General features: G+C 41.2%; 1 protein-coding gene across 3 annotated transcripts in view; it reads left to right on the top strand.

Moving 5' to 3' along the window:
* The first annotated feature begins 420 nt into the window (after positions 1–420).
* Positions 421–22,648, top strand: part of GPR156 (G protein-coupled receptor 156) — an 83,659-nt gene continuing 61,431 nt past the window's right edge. For all 3 annotated transcript variants that reach the window (XM_078066447.1, XM_078066450.1, XM_036111755.2), the window contains exon 1: positions 421–658. The gene's annotated coding sequence lies outside the window, so the exon portion shown is untranslated. The remainder of the gene's footprint in view (positions 659–22,648) is intronic.

Genomic DNA, 22,648 nt, shown 5'->3' with positions numbered 1-22,648 from the left:
GAAAAAGTAACGCCCTTGTCTTTCTGATTATAAAATAAGTACAAACTCAACGTAAAGAATTTGAAAAACCTAGAGAGCATAAAATAAGAACACTACTTGGTGACTGCACCCCAGAAATAAAAAAGGAACTTTCGCGTGGAATCCTTCCAGCCTGTTCCTGGCCAGTTTGGGCCCCGCGGGCCGAGCCGGGGCGCCGCGGGCAATGTCCCGCGGGCGGAGGGTCTCGGAGCCCGGCGGCCGGAGGCGGGGCTGCCCCTGCAGCCGCGGGGTAGGCGGAGAGCGCGACGCGTGGCGTGTGCGGGTCCGCGCGTCTTCTCGGTGCGGGCCTCCCCGGCTGAGCGCGGGGGCCGGTGCGCCACGCGGGGCGGTGCTAGGGGAGGGGCGGGAGGCGCGGCCCCGGCAGCGCCCGGGCGGGAGGCGGCCGGGGAGGGCAGCGCGCGCCCCGCGCAGACCGCAGAGGCCGGCGCCGCCGTCCCGCCGCCTCCACGCCCGGCCCCCGGCGCGGCGATGGGCGCGGCCGTCTGCCCTGGCCCTTGCCCTGGCCCCCGTCCCTCCCGGGCCTTTCCAGCCCCGCGAACCCGCGAGAGACCTGGGGACGGCGGGCGTCCCGCCGCCAGACGCGGGCTTGGCGCTTCTCGGCGGTCGGAGACTTGGTGAGGTGAGCAGCGCGCCCTCGAGGATCCCAAATTCGGGATTTTGTAGGACCTCTCTGTGGACACTATGTATCCACAAAACATCAAACACTTACATGCGGAAAGTGGAAAGGGGGCAGGGCTTTCTCTCCCTTCCAGAATCTGGGCGGTTTCTTTGGAAACGGTTAAGAAACTATCTTCGGAACGGGAGGCGAGCCCGGGGTCGCTCACCAGGAGTGCCGGTGGCAATTTCCTGAGAGGAGAGGGGAGGGTACTGGTACTCGGTGGGCAGGGGGGGCTGTGGCTGTTCTGTTCAATGAGCGACAGACAGACTGCTGAAATTCAGAAAGCCCGGAGCAGTTTTCCACAGCCTCCACACCGAGCTTGTCCCCAAATCCGCTTTGCAGGGGCACGTTCACCCCAGGGTGCAGGGTGGCCGGTCGGGAGGATGGGCTCCCTCACCGGGAGTGTGAGGTCCCGAACAGAGAAAGTTGCATTGCCTGTCAAACTGCCCTGTTCTGGGCAGAGGAGAATCGCCCGGGAACTGCAGCATCCTTGTACCCCAGCAAGCACCCGTTTGCAACTTACCTAGAGGCCACTAGTTAGAGCTCGATGTTTGAATGGTGTATATCTAAGTATACTCGTGCTACTGCCGAAGATCAACCTTGTTTTGAAAGTTGAGTTTTGTTAACCTTTCAGAGTAGCCATCTGTGGGGGGAGAGGTCATGGCATGCGCTTACTCTTTCCTTTGTTGGTTTTCTAGGTACAAGCATGCATGAACAGCAGGCAAATTATATCCTAACCTGTAATGAAATGTCTTTCTTGGTAGAGTCCTTTAAGCCAGGATATAGAGGATAGCATTAAATTATCGCATCCCTAGGTAAAAGCGAAAGATTTTCGTGGAGGGGTTAAAAGCTGGGAAAATTGTTGAATAGTTGTATTAGGCAGCAGGGCCTGCAAAGGAAAATTAATTTTTCTCCATCAGTGGTGATATTCATCACAGAAGGCCTTTCTGCAAGCTAGGTAGCAGCAAGTCCGTTTGAGTCTGTAGAATAAAATGCGTCGGCAGGCTTTACTTGAGTTACAGTTGCGGAAGTGTGGGGGTGGGGGGCACTCTGGTCTCCATTTTGGCAGCCTAATTCTACCTCAGGGCCACCATTGTCTCTGGAGTGCTCCCAGTATTTCCCCTTCTCTTCTACCACCGGCTTTTAGCTTCCCCCTCTTCCTCAGTAATGTCAGAGCCTGGTCAGAGGCAGAGTTATGGTAGCCTGGGGATAGAGAACATCAAGTCTAGTGAAAGCAGAGTTGTGGCCTAGGGGGATCTAAGGGGTGAATGGGATGAAGCCACAGACTTCCAGCCTAGAAGGCTCTCAAAAGAGTGGGAAAATAATGATTGAGGGAAAGAGATTCTCTGGGGAGGACAATAGATGCTTACAATTTGTTTCCTGCTGAGGATTTTAATATTTCCTTTTGTGTTGTCTGAACATAAGGGCATTTCCAGGTGGTGTTGAAGGAGTCTGCCTTCCCACCCCACAAATTCACATTTAATTGCACTCCCTTGTAGGTTTTCAGAATCATTAGGGGCAGTGGGGAAGAGAAGAAAGAAGCACCAAGGCTCTGACTTGCCACAGAGACAGTGGAACATTGATTGACTTGGGCAGAGAAGTTGGATTTGAAAGTTGGAAGGAATGTTCCATATTTAGTTAAAAATCAGAACCTTTATTTTGCAGAAAGGTGTTGAGAATTATAACATTCATATTTAGTTGCTGATTAATTTTGCCCAATAAAGGATGCAAATCCCTACCTCTCTTTTTTTTATCTCCAACAATTTATTATGAAAAAACTTCCAACATACAGAAAAATTACCTACCTCACTGTTTATAAACTTATAACTATCTTAAGATATAAACTTGTTAATGAAAATCAGAGTTTGAAATCCATAAATATGTGATCTGGCCCCAGACAGAACTTGAATCAGAAGGTGGTTAAGAAATAGATGTGTGGGGGCGCCTGGGTGGTGCAGTCAGTGAAGTGTCTGACTCTTGGTTTCAGCTCAGGTCATGATCTCTCAGGGTCATGAGATCGAGCCCCAAGTTGGGCTCCTTGCTCAGCAAGGAGTCTGCTTGAGAGTCTCTCTCCTTCTCCCTCTCCCTCTGCCCCTCCCTACTTGTGCACTCTCTCTCTCTCTAAAATAAGTAAATAAAATCTTAAAAAAAAAAAAAAAAGAAATAGATGTGTGAAGGATATTAAGATTTTGAAGGGGAAAAAAATCTGGATCTTATTCTGACTTTTCCCTAAGAATTAGGCAAATCTCTTAATTTCCTCCTTTTCCCCATTCTTAAAACATCAGTTGGATTATATTACTTCCCTGCTTAACACTCTCTAATGGTTCCTTTCACACTTTGAATAAAATCCAACTCTCTTCCAGGGTTTACCTTTCAAAGCCTTATGCAATCTGACCTGTTTGACCATATTCTGTCACTCTCCCCCTCTTGTTCTTCCTTCTGCCTGAACACTCTTCCTTCAGATACTTGCACTGCTTCTGTCCTCAATTCATTCAGGTCTCTTTTCAGATGTGACCTCCTTGATCAGGCCTTCCCTGACCACCTGATCCAAATCAGGCCTTTGTCACTCCCCGCCCTCTGACCCTGCTTTATTTCTTCATTGCTTTATCATTGCCTGGCATTATATAGTATAACTGTTTCTTTGTTAATTGTCCAATATCCCCCCACTCAAATATCAGCTCCATAAGGACAAGAATTTTTTTGTTGTGTTCATGGCTATGTTCCTGTTTGGCATATTATAAGCAATTAATAAATGTTGAATTAATTAGATAATTAAATGACACAAACAAGGCATTAACTCCCATAAGGGTTGCAGAACCCTTGGTAAAATACTAGAAGTCCTTTTAGGTAATTCAGGTCAATCAATACTTTATGGGTAAATGATGATCCTGGAGATCCGTGGCCTCTTTTATCCTCACAGTGCTTTTTTTTTAAAAGATTTTATTTATTTATTTGAGAGAGAGAGACAGAGAGTGACAGAGAGCACGAATGGAGAGGAGAGGGAGAAGCAGTCTCCCCACTGAGCAGGATCCTGGGATCATGACCTGAGCCGAAGGCAAACGCTTAACCAACTGAGCCACCCAGGCACCCCCATCACAGCATTGCAAAGCTAAATCCTATGCTAGGAGCTCCACCAGTTTTGACAAATCCACATTCCAAACAAGATATAAAAAAAATTCAATCCCAGAAATTTCCCTCATGCCCCTTTCTGGTCATCCCCACCATCCATAAGCAAACTTTGTTATAATCCGTATCATCATAGATTCATTTTGCATTCTTAAACATCCATATAAATGCATTCACACTGATGGACTTTTACATTTGACTTCTTTTTGCTCAACATGATGTTTTAAGATTCATCCATGTTATTAAGTATATCAGTTGTTCATTTCGTTTTATTCCAAGATAATATTCCTTCATATTACTATCTATACCATATGCTTATCCATTCTCTTACTGATGGGCACTTGGGTTGTTACCAGTTTGGGGCTATTTTAAATAAAGCTGCCATGATCATTCTTACAGGGTCTGCCTCATTTTGAGTCCTGTGTACTTTATTTGAAAATCTTCTTCGTGCCACCAGTGCTGAGAGACGTTTGGCAAGGTTAAGGGGGCTGTGACCGCAGTAGCAGCCTGCCTGCAGCCCAGTGAGTGCCTTCTCTAGACAGCTCCACAGGGCACTGACCTACCTCCCACTCCAGAGGGAGCGCACTTGGAAAATGAATGTCTGTGCAAACTGCGGAGACCTCAGGAGCATTTTCAGTGTTTTTAGATCCTTCAAAGGGGCTCTGTAGAATGCCTGCTGCCATTGCTGTTGTATTGTATTGTTGTATTCCCTTCCTCCTCTCAGCTCCCCACCCCAGTACAAGTTGACTCTAATTAGCCACTGAACATTATGCTATCAAGGAGTTTAAATATTTATGAGCAAGAGTCTTGTTCAGAACCTGGTAAAATATTTATGTGTTTCCATGGGGCATTGTTTTCCATCTAGACTTCTCAAGGTGTTTTTCTGAGGCACTTGTCATAATCATGAGGTACTCAGGCAGAGATAGATGATACAGCCAGAGAATATCCCATGTTATTGAACCCCACCTTGCAGCGTACCCTGCTTTGCAGAGGTGGGGGAGGATGAGCACACAGAAAAATGGGCATTAGTAGTGTCTGGATCAAGAGAAAGACGGTGTGTGTTGAGGAAAATGGATTGAAAAAATCCATTTCTATTGTTAATAGAGCACTGCTAAAGGTGGAATCCAGAGGGGATTGTGTGAAAGAACCTGTTAGAGTGAGTAAGAATTAATGAAGGTGGGATGCATTCATTCCAGATAGAAGCATGAAGGAACCAGCCTATAAAAGACATAGTCCCTTTGACACTGATGTAGACAGGGCTTATATATGACAACTATACTGAGTGCTATAATTATCACACCTGTTATGAAACTGTGGGGAAGGCGTGGAGGCCAGCCAGGGTTTCCAGGTGGAGAGCAGAGAACTAGCTATTTCAGGAGGGATTGTTATTTTCCTCCAAGGAAGAAGTGTCTTTTGAGTAGAGCTCAGGAGGAGGTGTGGTGCTTTGACTGGCAGCTGTAGTGTGGAAGAGCATTCATTCCCTGGAAGAGAGTAACTTGAGCCAGTGCTTGGTGTGCGAGTCAGAGCCAGAGTGCTGGTGTGGCTTGAGTGAGGTGAAGAGGTGGGGAGGGTCAGGCCAGGGCAGGTTTGCAATCGGAGATAAAGCAGGAGAGCTATAGGCCAGCCTGTTGAGAACACAAGAGTGTGGACTTTAGTCTGTTTGTTGTAGGGAACCGTGTAACTTTTGACCAGAGACTGGGTCAAAATTTGAGCAATTCCTGGGAGGTGCGTCCAACCCAAGCAAGGCCTTGAGGTCTGTTTATGTCCGAGGTGCTTCCAGAACATTTTTCTGTGTCCAGTCCAGTCTAGAGATGTGCAGTCTATTCTAAAGGAGGTAAATGACAGGGAGGGTAGATTCATTCAATATACTCCTAGGATTGACCAGAAACAGGTATCACCAACTACCTTCTTGCCCCACATATAGTCAGAATGTGCCAAGTCAAATTATATTCATAGGCTGTATGCTGCATCCTCTGCTCTTCTCCATGGCCACTTTGCCTCGTGGGGTGGGGGTGGGGGGGGTTGTTGAGAGGGTCTGAGTACCCCTTTAATACCTGAACCCAAATCTGGGACAGTGTACTTCAGATGTGGGTTGCCAGGCAACAGAGGACCCAGCAGTGAGGCTGTCAGACCATCACTGCAGAACTCAGGCCTGCTTTGACCGGGCTACTGGGCAGTGACCAGATGGGCAACTGGCAGTAGAAGGCAGAGGTCATGCAGATTGATAGCCTATAGGCTGAACTGCCTGGCCCCCTTCCACTGTGTTCTCCCTTCATATTGCAAGTTCCTATTCAAAAGTGCCCCCAGGATGTTTCCTTTTTAGCTCATCATGAAAATAGGGAGGGAGATAGGGGTGCTAAGCCTAACAGCCTCTGTACTTTATGATGTTTGTGATAAGGAAGAGATCATTGTAGAAGCATAGCTCTGAGGAATTCAGTTTTCAGTGCTTCAGTGAGGAGCTTTGCATAGATAGAGATTAGCAGAAAGTTCTGGAGTTCTGACGGAGAGAAGTGATTTCTTGGTATGAGGACAAGGAAGAGCATGGGAGGGCCTCTTAGAGAAACTTCAAGGTTCTGCCCAGGGTTTTGTTGGTTGAAATTGCTCTCTTGCTGCCATGGGCACCTGTTCCAGAGTGACAATGGGAACACCCAGGAAAGAGTGCTCTGGGCTTTCCCACTGCCATTTGTCTATGCTGGAACGTCAGACTATCAGTTGGCCCTGCCAGCTATCCATCCTGATTCTGCAAGGGTAACTGGGGAGACCTTGAGAGAGAAGACAGAATCAGATGTCTTAACTAGGGAAATGATAAGGGCCTGCAGATGTGGCCTGGACTGACGGTGTGGTAAGGGTCTAAAGTATTGGTCAAGCAAGACTCCAGGCCAACAAGGTCCTTCTTGCCTCTAATCTGATATATTCCTGGTTTTCTGCATGAAGTAGAATCTCCCAAAGGCCCCATTAGCAGCGGTATTTACTCTGAACATGTTGAACAGAATGCATGCTTAATTGAGTGTCTTTTCCAAATGGGCATTTTGATGATTCTCTAATTGTGCCCAGGCTGGTGATGCCTGCCTGCTTTTGGATACTGTTAGGATAAACCCAGAAGATCCAATAAAGAGGGAGCAGAAACGGTACTATCAAGAGACAGGGAAGGGAAGAGAATAGTGGCCTGCTGGGATCCTAGGTGCCCAATTATCTGCAAGTGAAAAACTGGGATGAAAGAAGATCAAATAACTACCCAAGGGGATCTTTATACGCAAATATTGCTGACTTCCAAGGCAGCCGTTAGGAGAAAAGCAGGGCTGAGATATAAAGGCTGCTGTCACAGTTAGTCTGAGGAATATGAATACCAGCTTGACACACCAGAACACATAGCCACACCACAACTGTGCAGATAACAACAGCAACATGCTGGCCGAACCTCTTTTCCACTTCCACATATTCTCTCATATTTTTTTGTAATATTAGGTATATACGTGAGATATTCATCTATACTTGCGAAGCTACACAAACACAGACCTGCTTTAAAAAGGAAGGAAAAATAAAATAAGATGAAAATAGAGAGGGAGACAAACCATAAGAGAGGCTGAACTCTAGGAAACAAACAGGGTTGCTGGAGGGGAGGTGGACGGGGGGATGGGGTAAGTGGGTGATGGGCATTAAGGAGGGCATAAGGATATAATGAGCATGGGGTGTTATATGCAACTGATGAATCATTAAATTCTAACCCTGAAACTAATAATATAGTATATATTAACTAAATTGAATTTAAATAATTAAAAAGAATAAGTATAAAGACAAAAAGAAACTATTCCAAAATATTGTCAGCAGTAGGATTATACATGATTACTTTTTAAAAAAATGTAACCATATTTTCCATGAACACTCTAGCATTTCTATGATAATCAGGAAAACATTGAATAAAAAATCTATTAAAGAGGTTAAGTAGGGAGAAGAAGAGGCATGGGTGGAGGACAGTAGGACTGTACAAGAAGAGAAAAGATGTTGAAAGATGAATGAGTGATTGAAAAAGTTAATTCTTCACAGGCTGCTAGCTTCTGCACATTATTTTCTTTATTATTGAATATCATATATCTATTACCCCTCAAAAGATCTGGAAGCTTCTATCAGCATGAAATATCAAATGCAAATACTGAGCCAAGTATCACTCCTCCAGGGACTTAATTCTATCCTGTAGGTAACAATTGGAAGGCCCACAACCAACTTCCAGTGGTCCTCAAAGAATCTTCCACCGAAGTGCTAACACAGACTTCAAAACTGGGCGGCAGCATCTTTCCCACAGAGTTTAATGTTTATCCCTGTGGAGGCTGGGCCAGACTTGTGCATCTCATCTCTGAAGTATGGAACAGGAGCCAAGAAAAGTTGTCAGGAGTTGGAGTAGTGGGATTTTTCCAGACAAAAGACTGTTCTATTCTCATCCATGCCTCTGCTGGCTGCTCACTGGCTCAGGCAGCCCCTTGGGAAGCTCTGTGGCTGAGGCTTTGGAGAGGTACCTATAGTTTTCATTTCACAGCCACCGGCTTTCTCCAGGGGTACTATCAAGTCTGTGCTTTAATTGGCTGTTGTTGGGGGACACAAGGTGAGGCCTCTCTCAGAGAGCAGAAGTTACTATTTACCTCTACCCACCAGGATCAATTTAAAGCAAATGCCAGAGAACTACACACCCCACTGAACTCTGGGGTCTGGCATTACTTGTAATTATAAAGTCAATAAATCCTTTTTATATTTTAAATTTATTACATTTTTAAATTATAAAAGCAGTACACACTCATTGTAACAAGTCTAGTAAGACAGTAGTCTATAAAGAAAATGTTATTAATCTCCACCTCCTCTCCCCCTCCATCTTCCTGACAAAACCACTATTAAAAGTTAAGTGTGAATTCCTTCACTCCTTTTCTATGTTCAAACAAATATGTAGTTATTTTCTATTTCATATGTAAATGAGATCATATAATACCATTTACTCTGTTATTTGTTTCATTTTATTTGTTATGTTATGTACATTATTCTACATATATAAATTTAATTGATCCAATTTCTTATTTTTAATAGCTACTTAATATTTCTTTGTAGAAGTTCCATAATTTTTCCTGTTATTTCTGTATTGATAGGTATTCCAGTTTTCACTCCAGCTTTTTTTTTTTTTACACAAATTATGGCACAGTAAACATCTTACATTCATCCTTACACTTGGTTTCCATTTTCATAGGAAGATTCCCCAAACTGGCATTTCTGGGTCAAAGGGAATGCACACAATTTTACTTCTCACTGTGAGTCTCCCCTATAGCAATTGTTTCCCTCTCTTCTTTTGTCTTCCTCTCCCCTCTCCCACCGCCTTTCTCCCGGGGAGCCTGTGTCTTTAGGCAGGAGAGCCCTGCAGTGAGAACTCCTCCTTGCCAAGTGTGGATTATATTAGCTCAGTGGGAAACGGGGTCTGCAGTGTCTTGGTTGCATTGTACCTCTATTGCTTCTGGTTGGCCAGACTGTTTACAGTTCCTCTTGCTCATTTATTCCTTACTGTGGATTATACATGGTCTTCGTCTGGGGCAGGAGCAGTGTGATCAGTTCGCGGGGGGGGGGGGGGGGGGGGTTGGTTTTTAGAGAAAATAGGCTGTTACAATGCTTTCTCACAACACCATATCTGTTATGTTCCCTTTTATACCTTTTCTTTATTTCTTTATGCCTTTTCTTTAATAGTGGAATTGAGAAAAGTTCTTAGATTCTATCCCAGTTGTTTCCCCTCTATTTTGAGGGATTTGGGTGTGGGGAGTTTTATGAGTATATAGTCAATCTACTACAACTGATTACTTGACATGAGGATAATTAGTTAAGAAGGTAGGGGTCTTGGAGCTTAAGGATCAGTGCCAAGCAACAGATGCGAACATTTTTAAACAAATGATTTTAACAAACGTTTTAGGAGTGAACTTCCCAGCACTACTTGGCTTTCATTTTTAGTTTTGCTCTTGTTTGGATGTAAAACTGTAATCTGGTCCACCAGACCAGAGAGGAGTGGGATTCCCACCACACCAGGACTGGAGAAAAATAGCAGAGAAGCACGAAGGGAAGCTGGTGAGTACAAACAAGTGAAATACAAAATGCAAACTAACAAAATAGTACGAAGTAAATGAGATTTTAAAACCCTCAGATAAAGGCTGCTGTGTGACCAGGGCCCTATGAGCTTATAGACACTTTATAGAAATTTGTGATCTCTAGTTCTTATTAGAAACCCAGCTGTGAGTCTGTGTTCAGAATGCAAACGTTAGCTAAATAGGGGGAAAGAAATGATGAAGTTCTGTGGCAGACATTTTGCTATTGGCGCCCATAACACATGCTGCAACTTTTACTCAATAGCTTTGAAATGGATTTCTATGCCCTAGACTGAAAACTAAAGGAAGAAAAGAAAACCAGAATAGAAGTTATTGCAATGAATTTCTTAGGAGAAATTTTAACTTTAGTTTGAACATGTATAAACCTGTAGAATAAGCATTAGCCTTTGTGTTAATACATACTTTTATAGAAACTTTTAATTTTCAAATACACACTGACCAGTAATAATGATAGTAAAACCAGTCCCTGTAATAGGTTTGTCTTTTATAACTTAAGAATTCTGTAATGTATCTTAATTGGTCTCATAGTTAATAGTAAGGGTAGTTATACTGTTTGCACTATCATTTGTGTCTGTAAAGATTATCTTTAAACAGTTGGGTCTTGTCAGTAAAAAAGATTTTAAGGTTAAACATATTACAAGGCATTAAGCATCTGGCTGTGATGGATTATCTGGTAGTAGACTGCTGCTCCCATAGAGGACATCTAGAAAAGCTAGATTTTATTTTATTTTTTTGATATTTTTAAAGATGTTTTATTTATTTATTTTAGAGATAGAAAGAGAGTGAGAGAGAGAGCAAGTGGGGGGAGGAGGATTAGAGGGAGAGGGACAAGCAGACTCCTGCTGAGTGTGGAGCCCGGCACAGGGCTCAGTCTCACGACCCTGAGATCATGACCTGAGCCAAAATGAAGTCGGACGCTTAACTGACTGAGCCCCCCAGGCACTCTGAAAAGCTAGATTTTTAAAATTTAGTTGAGTTTGTAAAAGACCTACTAAGGCAACCAGACCTTGAGAGCTAAGACCTCATAAAGAAGAGAAACTCAGTGAGTGTCCCACATACTAGATTGCTTTTCCCTTGAGACATTTACTTTTTACTAAGTAGCAGGTGGAGGAGGAGCTAAGAACCCAAGCAAAAAGCAGCTGCTAAAAGTCAGAAAACCTGAGCAGAACATTCTACAGCCTGATGAGAGAGACCTGATTATGGAAAGCAGAGACAGAGAATTAGCCCAATGATCTGAGCAATTTTCCTTCCAAGTTGTTCACCAGTTTATAAGTAGCACAGACCAAGAGATAAACAAGCCAAACAGAAAGCAGTTGCTTAAAAAAACATGACAATGAGCACAAAGGCTAAGAATGGAGATATGGAAGTATATTGTTATACTACATGTGAAATGATATGGTATCATCTGAAGATAGACTATGACAAATTAAGATGTATCTGTAAACACAAAAACAATCACAAAGAAAATAAAGAAGCATAGCTAATAAGCCAATAAAGAGATAAAATGGAAACATGAAAATATTCAGTTCGCCTATGAGAAGTCAGAAAAGGAGGAAAAAGGGGACAAGGAAGAGATGAGATAAATAAAAAACAACAGCAACATAATATATTTAACTTAAATGTACCAATAACTACTTTAGATGTAAATGATCTCAACACCTTAACTAATGGTTGAGGATTTAAAAAAAAGATAGGATTTTAAAAAAAGCAAAGCCACCAATATACTATGTACAAGAAACACACTTCATATATTATGACACAAATAGATTAAAGGATGGAAAAGATTTACCATGCTAACACACTAATCAAAATATAGATTGCAGCGCAAAGAATATTACTATAGATAAAGAAAATCATTTCATAATGATAAGGTAGTCAATTCATCGAGAAGACATAACAATATTAAACATTTATGCACCTAACAACAGAGCTTCAAAATACATGAAGTAGAAATGGTATGACTTCAAAGAGCAATTGACAAATTCATAGTTGTAGTCCAAAATTTTCTTTTTTTTTTTTTTAATTTTATTTATTTATTTACTTAGAGTGTGAGCACGGGGAGGGGAAGAGGGAGAAGAGAGAGAATCTCCAGCAGGCTCTGTGCTCAGCAGAGCTGCCCTCGGGGCTCCATCGCACCACCCGGGGGATCATGACCTGAGCCCAAATCAAGAGTTGGTTGCTCAACCAACTAAACCACCCAGGCACCCCTCTAGTTCAAAATTTCATTGACTTTTTCTCAGTAATGGATATAACAAGAAGACAGAAAATAATTAAAGATATGGAAGAAGAAGCCAACAGAATCATCTTGACCTCATTGATCTTTATAGAGCACTATTCCTCTCAACAGCAAAATGTTCATTCCTTTCAAGTGCACACGGAATATTTAGATGGACCATATTCTAGGCCATACAACAATTCTCAGTACATTTAAAAGGATTCAAGTCATACAAAGTATGTTCTTGATCACAATAGAATCAGTTAAGAAATCAATAACAGAAATCATCAAATATTTGGAAACTAAATAATACACTTCAAAATAGCTCATGAGTCAAAGAAGAAATCAAAAGGGAAATTAGAAATGATCAAAAGTAGTACTTAGCTGAAAATTTATAGTGCTTGAGGGTTTGTAAGAAGAAAAGTCTCAAATTAATATTCTCAGCTTCCATCCTAAGAAACTAAAACAAAAAGAGCAAATGAGACCCAAAGTAAGCACAAGAAAGTAATAAATATCAGAGCAGAAATCAATAAAATAGATAACAAAAAACCAGTAGAGATCAATGAAAGCAAATGTTGATTGATTGTTACTATCAATAAAATCAATAAGCCTCTAGCCAGATTGATAGGATGAAAAGAGAGCAGACACAATTTACTAATGTTATGAATTAAAGAGGTGACATCACTATAAATTCTACAGATATTACAAAAACGTTATCCGAATAATTCTATCAACTTAGATAAAATGAACAGATTCCTTGAAAGAGACAAACTACCAAAGTTCATTCAAGAAATATTAGAGAATGTGAAAGCCCACATCTATTAAAGAAAGTCTCAGCAAACTAGGAAGAGAACTTCCTTGCAGACAGTCTCTCCTTTGCTGTCCTGCCCGGTGCTTCTTTGCAGTGTTTTCAGTAAACTTCTGTCCCCTTTGTTCTGCCTTGGGTGAATTCTTTCACAACCCACACCACCAGTCTTCACCCCTTCGGGTCCCCCCACATTTGGTGGATCCCATACGGGGACCCTCTGCCAGCCTAGGACTTTCCTTGAATTCTCTGGGAATTTCTTGGGACTTTCCCCTCAGTGGACCGACTCCAGTACTCCTTGGGAAAATGACAGCCTCTGGCAGAGGTTATACCTTGGTGAGGATACAAAACCCCAGGGGGGAACCAGCGGGACTGCCCTTGCCCGGAAGAGTGAGGGATTTTCCCTCTTGCCCTTCTGAGGGATCCTTCCCTCTCTCTCCTTTCTCTTTTCAGCCCTTCAGAGGTCTAACCCTAGTACTCCTCAGACAACTGAAGATCTCTAGCCAGGGCAGCTCCCCATGTGGTCTAAAGGTTTGAGGGTGAACAGGTCAGACTGCCCATGCCTGTGAAGGCAAAGGACCCTTTCCTCTCCTCTCCTACTCCATCCCCCTGAGGTCTCCATTCTCAACGTGTGCAGCAGTTGGCAGTGGAAGCTCATCCAGGGTGAATCCACACACATTATGGACTCAGTTGGGACCCTTTCCTGACACTGGCTGACTCTCAGCCACCTTGCTTCTTTCAGCTTCCCCCCCACCCACTTTTTTCCTTTGTTCCTGCAGATCCAGCCACCATCTTGATCTACAGGCAAAATACATTCCTACCCATCTGAGTGAATCCAACAATTCTATATACAACTTATGATTCAACAAGGATCCTAGCCCATACCATCAGAGGGTCCCCTCCCCCTAAATCCCATGGACCTGGCCACCAGGGAATTTCATTCACATTGCTTGTCAGCATGTTAATATAATACCATGCTCTGGTCTATAACTGCACAGAACCCCTGAGGGACTGACAAGTTTAAGTAGGGACAGCATGCCCCCTGTCCAGCATAAAGCAACTGCTGAAGATGAGACCTTTGCCCAAATGCCAAAGATTTGTTGTTGATCTGTCAAAGGGGAATGTAGAGGCTACTTTTAGGCAACAAGTTTGAGCAATGGAAACCTAAGTAAAAAGCCCACAGTGACCACTGGGCTGAATACAAACAGGCTCATTAGGCAACCCACCTCAAAATATCCATAAGCCTAGCTGACCAATGGGATACTTACAACCAGGCACAGGAAGATTCCATATGTTCCCATATCCTCCTCAGTTTCCCCCTTAATTAGAGCCCCCACTCCGACTGCCTCATGGCAGACAGTCTCCTTTGCGTCCTGCCTCTACTCCCTTGCAATAAACTTCTATCTCCATAAATAAACAAACAAATAAAAGAACCTCCTTAACCTCATGAAGGGAATCTACAGAAAACTTGCATCTAGCATTATATTTAATGATAAAAGACCAAATACTTTCTCCCTAAGATCAAGAACAAGAGAAAGATGACTTCTCTTACTCATTCTATTCAACATTGTCTTGGAGGTCCTAGCCAGTACAATAAGGTAAAAAAAATAATAATAATAAATGAAAAGTTTGGAAAGAAAGAAGTAAAACTACCTTTATTTGCATGTGACCTGATCATCTATATAGAAAAATCAATGGAATTTACAAAAGAGCTACTAGAACTATTAAATAAGTTTAGCATGGTTGCAAAATACAATATCAGTATACAGATATTAATTGTGGAGATATATAGTGTTAAACAATCACAATTGAAAGTAAAAAAAATTTATAATTAAAAAATATGAAATACTTAGGGGATAAATCTGATTAAAATTATGCAAGAGCTATACGTTGAAAACTACAAAGCCCTTCTGAGAGAAAGAAGACCTAAGTAAATGGAGAGATACACCTTGTTCATAGATGATATGAATTGAATGTTTATGTCCCCTCAAATTCATTTGTTGAAATCTAGTCCTCAATGTGATGATATTTGGAGGCAGGGCCTTTGGAAGATAATTAGGTCATGAGGATGGAGCCCATATAAATGGGATTAGTGCCCTTATAAGAAGAGGCCAGAGAGCTCGGTAACTCTCTTTCCATCATGTGAGGATACAAGTCAGCCATCTGTAAACTGGAAAAGGGCTTTCACTAGAATTCAACCATGCTTGTACCATGATCTTGGACTTCAGCCAAGATCATGAGAAATAAATTTCTGTTGTTTATAATCCACCCAGTCTATGGTATTTTGTTGTACCAGTTAAGCTGACTAAGACAAGGGGTAGAAGGCTCAATATTGTTAAGATGTTGATTTTCCCTGAATTCATCTATAGATGTAATGCAATCCTAATCAAAATCCCAGATGCCCTTCTTATAGAAATTGATAACCTCATTCTAAAATTCATGTGGAAATGTGTAGTATTTAGAATAGCCAAAACAACTTTGTTTTTAAGGAACAAAATTGGGACTATTACTACCTGTTCATTATTTTAAATGCAAGAATGGTTTTACAGATGTATATACATGTCAAAGTTATCAAATTGACACTTTTAAATATTGGCGGTTTATTATATGGAATTTGTAGGTCAGTAGAGCAGTTTTTTTAAAAAGCTAATGGATGGGAAAATGAGAGTTAAAGAATACAATAAAAGGAACATAGAACAAGCTGGAAAAATAAAACAAATACTAACATAATAGATATTTAACTCATTTATGTCAATAATTATCTTAATAAAAATAATATTCTAATTAAATGAGAAAAATTATTGTATTAAAGAATAAACATATTAAAAATGATTATTAAAATATTTTAATTGCTGGGGCGCCTGGGTGGCTCAGTCGTTAAGCGTCTGCCTTCGGCTCAGGTCATGATCCCAGGGTCCTGGGATCGAGCCCCGCATCGGGCTCTCTGCTCAGCGGGAAGCCTGCTTCTCCCTCTCCCGCTCCCCCTGCTTGTATTCCCTCTCTCGCTGTGTCTCTCTCTGTCAAATAAATGAATAAAATCTTTAAAAAAAAATATTTTAATTGCTGACAGAGTTTGTCATAGCCTTTAATATCTTAGTGAACCACACTTTATTTGTGGGTAGCCACAAAGAAATATTTGATTTATGAGAATAATATAAGGAAAAACTTAATTAAAAACTTTTCTCTCAACACCAAAAAAGAAAAAAAAAGAAATCCAATTTAAACATGGGCAGAGGATCTTATTAGACGTTTTCCAAAGAAGACATAGAGAGAACCAACAGACACATGAAAAGATGCACAGCATCGCTTATCATCAGGGAAACTGCAAATCAAAACTAGAATTAGATATCACCTCACACCAGTCAAAATGGCTCGTATCAAAAAGATGAGAAATGACATGTATTGGTGAGGACGTGGAGAAAAGGGAACCCTCATGCACTGTTGGTGGGAATGTAAGTTGGTGAAACCACTGTGGAAAACAGCATAGGGGTTTCCTCAAAAAATTAAAAATAAATAAAATCTTTAAAAAAATAAATAAATAAACATACCATATGATCCAGTAATACCTCTACTGGGTACTTACCCAAAGAAAATGAAAACACCCATTCAGAAAGATATATGCACCTCTGTGTTTATTGCAGAATTATTTACAATAGCCAAGATATGGAAGCAACCTAAGTGTCCATCGATAGATAAATGGATTAAAAAGATGTGCATGTATATATTTATACAATGGAATATTACTCAGCCATAAAAAGAATGGAATCTTGCCATTCATGATAACATGAAGGGAGCTACAGGGCATTCTGCTAAGTGAAATAAGTCAGAGAAAGACAAATACCATATGATTTCGCTTAAAACAAAACAAATGAACAAATAAAAAAAGCAGAAACAGACTCACCAAGACAGAAACCACCTGAGGGGGGTGGGTGGGTAGGGATGGTGGGTAGGAAGACAGGCAAAATGGGTGACGGGGAGTGGGAGGTGCAGGTTTCCAGTTATGGAAATCATGGGAATGAAAGGTATTGCATAGAGAGTATATAGTCAATGGTATTGTAATAATGTTGTAGCTACACTTGTGGTGAGCATAGAGTTGTGGAATCACTATGTTGTATGCATGAAACTAATGTAACATTGTATGTCAACTATACTTCAATAAAAACAAACAAAAACTTTCTGTTATCCCTGGCTTCAGCTGAGTTGTAGTTTGAAATGAGCCTCGTCATGTGGGATGATTGAGGTTTATGGGGGTGGTTGATGGGCTGCCTATGATTTTACATGTAAAATATTACATATTTGTATGTTTCTCAGGAGAGGGTCTATAGCTTTCATCAGTATCTCATGTCCAAAAAAATATTTAAGAATCATTCAAAGAATGAAAAAAATGAGTGCTGTTTTAAGTGTCTAATTTCTTAATAGTACTTCTCTGAGATTAATTTCTAGTGAACAAGTCAAATGACTTGATCTATAAATGTACATGAGCCTCATCACAGCAGCTTGAAGTAACAAATTACAGGTTACTTCAAGGGTTTGTGTGATTTAAACTTTTATGAAAGCCCTGTATTTCCTTTAGTTGGACTACGATTCTCATGGTGTGATTCCCACACCAGCAGCTGCAGCATCACCTGCGAATTTACTAGAAATGCAAATTCTCAGGACCTACTAAGTCAGAAACTCTGGAGATGGGGGCCAGCAATCTGTTTTTTAAGGAGCTCTCTAGGTGATTCTGATGTACACTGAAGTTTGAGAACCACTGTGTTAAACTATACCTAGAAAAGCCCATTCTCTACCCCCTTCTTCCAAGCCAAGTTTAGGACAGTTTGTTAAGGAAGTGGCTGCAGAAGGGACAGTCTAGTTTGATGGCTTATATTTTCCATCTCTTTATCCTCACAGAGCCGGAATTGCTCTCACACAAGGATACTGGGTTACGCAGCAACACTAAACAACAGTTTAGAGAAAATCAGTGTCTAACTGAAGGAATTTAGAGACACAGCATGAAAGTTCACTCATAAAAATTCTGACCAGGAGGGTTTTCAGAGAAGAGCCCCAGTAATTCCAAAGGCCTTGGATCTCTACTTCTTTTGAGGAGGAGAACATTCAGTCTCCCAAACTGATTGAACCTCAGAAACAAAGTTTTGTTTACCTTTTTCCAGCTGTGTGGCACCCTCACAAATGTCCTTTAAAGGAGTGCTCAGTATCACCACGGCTCTGTTTGCGAGGTAGTAACCTAGAGTTCACTCAGCCTATGTCTGAGAAGCCAAACGGAGAGGTCTTAGCTGTAGCAGCATAAAACTTGAGCTATCCAAAACTAGCCTCTGAAATGTCAAATGATCATTCTCAGGTCCTTCTGTTACCTTCTGAAGCTTGATTTTTTGTGACACCTTACTGTTTTGTTGAAGAATAATAGCATAGAGCACTTCACAGCAGTTCTCATTAAAGGAGGGCAGCCAAGTGGAATTCATTCTTGGCTCTTAATAGTTTTCAAATGAGAATTTTATTGCATATTAATGAGCATCAATTGACATTTGTGACTGGTTTTTATGGAAATCATGCATGTATAATTTGCATAATAGTACCTAAGTGCTTTTAGGTAACAATGCAACTCTGAGAAGTTGGTAAGCGTTTTAGTATGTTGTTTTTTGTGTTTTTTTGGTTTAATTCCCAGCTCCACTCCCTGGCAATAGTGTTGGACTATTAACAGGTCTCTAGGATCCGTCTGTAAGGAGTCTCTAAGATCTGTCTATAAGGCAGTAATTATTCACTGCTCAGTTTGTGTGGTTGTGCCAGCTTATACTGAGAGCATAGAGAGAGTCAGAAAAACACATCAGGGCAGGGTTCTAAAAGCAGGAGATGCTCCCACTGTAGTCAGAGAGGGATGGTCTAGCCCTTCATAAATCAAACCTCCTGCTTCTCCTGAGTTGTAGGAGTATCTAGACAGCCCTGAGGATTGTTCCTAGAAATCTAGGACTCTTATGCTCTGTGATGTTTTGTAAATGTCTCTGGGTCCACTTCAACAAATATGTATTGATCGCCTACTATGTACCAGGCACCATGCTAGGTGCTAGAGCAAGGACACTTTGGCTTGTTCCCTGCTGCAACCTTAGCTCTTAGAACAGTGACTGTTGCATAATAATTGATCAGTCAGTATTTATTGAATTAATGCAGATGGCCTCTACCACTGGGGATATATAATTCATTATTTTTTTTTACAAAATCTGATTGTAAATATAGTATAAAGATCATTACTCATAATGTTAGAAGATTAATGATTCAGAACTTGGAATTCTGTTAGGATATTTAGAGAAACAAGATGAGTAACCTCAGTTATGCACCCTCAAGTCTCCTGTACAAATGACCCTTCTGTATCATGGAAATGAAATAAACCACTATTTATTGATGATCTAGTATGTATCAGTTATATTTGCATACATCCTATACATCATATGATTTAATCATCAGCAAAACCTATGAGGTGTAGATAGTATCTTCATTTCATTGAGGAGGCAGCTAAGAATTGGAGAAGTGACTAACCTAAGGCACCACAGTTAGAAAGTGATGTAGTTGAGACTTAAATTCAGCCTCAGCTTTGTTCATTTCAGTGCCACTTATTACTGCCAATGGTCCTAGGATATGTGAAGTGAAACCAAACTCCCAAGTACTGGGATGGAGGGTTGAATTGGCCTGAGGGCTCTGGGATGTGCCCAGTATTCAGTTGACCTATGTTTATAGTAAACTTACTACTTACAACACTGTTTCCTGTATCCTGTGGGGGACCCAATCCAGTAGCCAGTCTGATTCGGTATAATTCTATCAAGTAGCCAGTTAAGTTTAAACACTATATAGTAAAGGGAGAAATCAGATTTGGAAGAAAAATTGTAAGTAGTGTGAAACTAAAGGTTCAGTATTATCTTCTATAATGTTGAGCAAAAATGTTCTCCAGATTTTGGAAAGATTACTAAGTGTGGGCTGAGAAGCACAGGAGGAGAGAGGCTCTGGGACCCAGGAATTAGGAAAGAATGGTGGTATAGTTCAAGAATGTATACAAATCCCAACGATTCCAAAGCTCTGCTTTCTCTGAGATCCACACCAGACTAAGGGAGTGAATCAAGTCCACTCCCCTTCCTCACTCCCTGACCACCTCCCACCCTTGCCAAGGGACACCCTGTGATTCCATTCTGCTTTTAAAATCCCCTAAGAGAGATGTGTTTGTAGCAGCCATCTCTCCCTGACCTTTCCTCCAGTGAATCAGGATTTCCTATACAAGCCCTGCCCCAGGGTCCTTTTGGAATGATCACTCAGAAACCATGTGGAAAACTTAATTGGAGGAACTTCAGAAGCTTCAAAAAGAAACTTATCATCTCTCCCCCTTTTACAAGGCAAATCTGAGGTTCTGAGAAGCAGATTAATTCAATCTTCTTTACATTGTTGGGGAGAAAACATACAAGTTCTTCCAAAATTTTTATTCTTCCAAGAGAATATTCTTTCTCTTTCCACTGTGTTCCTTTTCTCTCTTGGACCTCCTGCACATCCTTCTAACAATAGCCCTAGAGTTCTTACCCCTGTGACCCTGCCTGCTTCCTCAAATCCATGCCTCGCGCAGCTGTCCCAAATGTGTGACAGGTCAACCACAACTTCCTTTAAAGGTCTTTAAAGTAGTATAGAAAGAGTACTGAACTTGAGAGACCTAGATTGTCTTCCTACCACTAGGTGATCCTGAGCCTCTCAACCTTTGAGGGCTATTTCCTCACCCATAAAATGAAGAGATTGGACTTTATATCTGCGGTTGCTTCTTGCTCCACCATTCTGTGACAACCCTGACCAAACATCTGTTCCTATATATGCAATACTTTCCCACCCTAATCTCATACTCATGCTCTCTTAGAAAGTATTTACAACTGTGAGCCATCTCCTATATGAGGATCTATGTGGCAGGTGCTCCTTGGGGGAGGTTGAATACCCTCTGCCCTGCCTGCTGCCATTTTGAAGAGTAGTGCATGTTCAGGAATAGAAGTGAGTTTTACTCTTAGTGTTAAGTGACCCATATTCAGGATGTTTATAAATCTGCTACCAGAACATAACACAATGCATTCAAAGGCAATTAAAAATGCATTTTATATTCCCTGCTGTTTATAATTATCTGTGTATCTGCTGCCTGTATTAACATAGTTAATGGAGCGCTAATACCTCAGACGATTTTGGGACCAGAAGGAATCTTAGTGAACATCTAGTACAATGCTGTTGTTGGTGGTGGTTTGATTAATACATTTTTTATGCATTTGTATGTGGTTCTGTTTTATCTCTTTTAGTGGTTAACCTGAGGCTGAGGTACTTTGAATAATATATCTATTTGCTCACATTGGGTAGAAACATCCCTATTACTCCAACTGTCTCTTTCCCTTCTTTTAATATAAAACATGTAGTGGGATGAAAAATAAGAGGTAAGGAAATCAGGACAAAGGGAAAATAGAGGGTAATAAAATAAGCCAGAGATACCTAACATTGCACAGTTGCTGTAAGTGAGCTACACATTTGGTTCCGTGCTTCACAGAGGCCAAGAGAGAGGGGAACATACTATGCATGACATAAAAATGTTCCAGAAAAAAGTTAACTTTTCCTAGTATTCAAGATGAGGAGAAATTTATACCATGTGTCCTTATGGAGGAGCCACTAAGTCAATGTTGTAAATTACACCATCAACAATATCTTATTAATACTTACAATGCTAAATTAATTTATTCATTAAATAAGCATTTGTTGAAGATGAATGGATAAAGAAGATGTGGTATATATATACAATGGAATATTATGCAGCCATCAAAAGGAATAAGATCTTGCCATTTGCAACGACGTGGATGGAACTGGAGGGTATTATGCTGAGCGAAATAAGTCAAACAGAGAAAGACATGTATCATATGACCTCACTGATATGAGGAATTCTTAATCTCAGGAAACAAACTGAGGGTTGCTGGAGTGGGGGGTGGGGTGGGAGGGATGGGGTGACTGGGTGATGGACACTGGGGAGGGTATGTGTTCTGGTGAGCGCTGTGAATTGTGCAAGACTGTTGAATCTCAGATCTGTACCTCTGAAACAAATAATGCAATATATGTTAAGAAAGAAAAAAAGAAGAAGAATGTAGCAGGAGGGGAAGAATGAAGGGGGGGAAATCGGAGGGGGAGAAGAACCATGAGAGACGATGGACTCTGAAAAACAAACTGAGGGTTCTAGAGGGGAGGGGGTTGGAAGGATGGGTTAGCCTGGTGATGGGTATTGAGGAGGGCACGTTCTGCATGGAGCACTGGGTGTTATGCACAAACAATGAATCATGGAACACTATATCTAAAACTAATGATGTAATGTATGGGGATTAACATAACAATAAAAAAATTTAAAAAACAAAAAACAAAAAAAAAATAAGCATTTGTTGAGTGCCTACTGTGAGTGCCGTATGTTTCAGTGCATTACAGCTGCAATTCTTTTTGGTGCTCAAATTATCCTGTCATTGGCCAGGGGGAGCCAGTTGACTCCTGTGTCCTTTCAACATGATTCTGTTATCTCTGATACTTTTTTATTTTCTAGTATGACAGGATATCCCAGATTGATCTTGTATATTTCCATCTCCATAACTTAAATTGGCTATTTCACTAAAGAAACCCGATTCCTTTTAGTGAGTGGTTTTAGA

Source organism: Halichoerus grypus, chromosome 1 (genome assembly GCF_964656455.1).
Source record: "Halichoerus grypus chromosome 1, mHalGry1.hap1.1, whole genome shotgun sequence".
Lineage (NCBI taxonomy): Eukaryota > Metazoa > Chordata > Mammalia > Carnivora > Phocidae > Halichoerus > Halichoerus grypus.
Note: the sequence above shows the minus strand (reverse complement) of the source record. Positions and strands in the feature narration are given on the sequence as shown.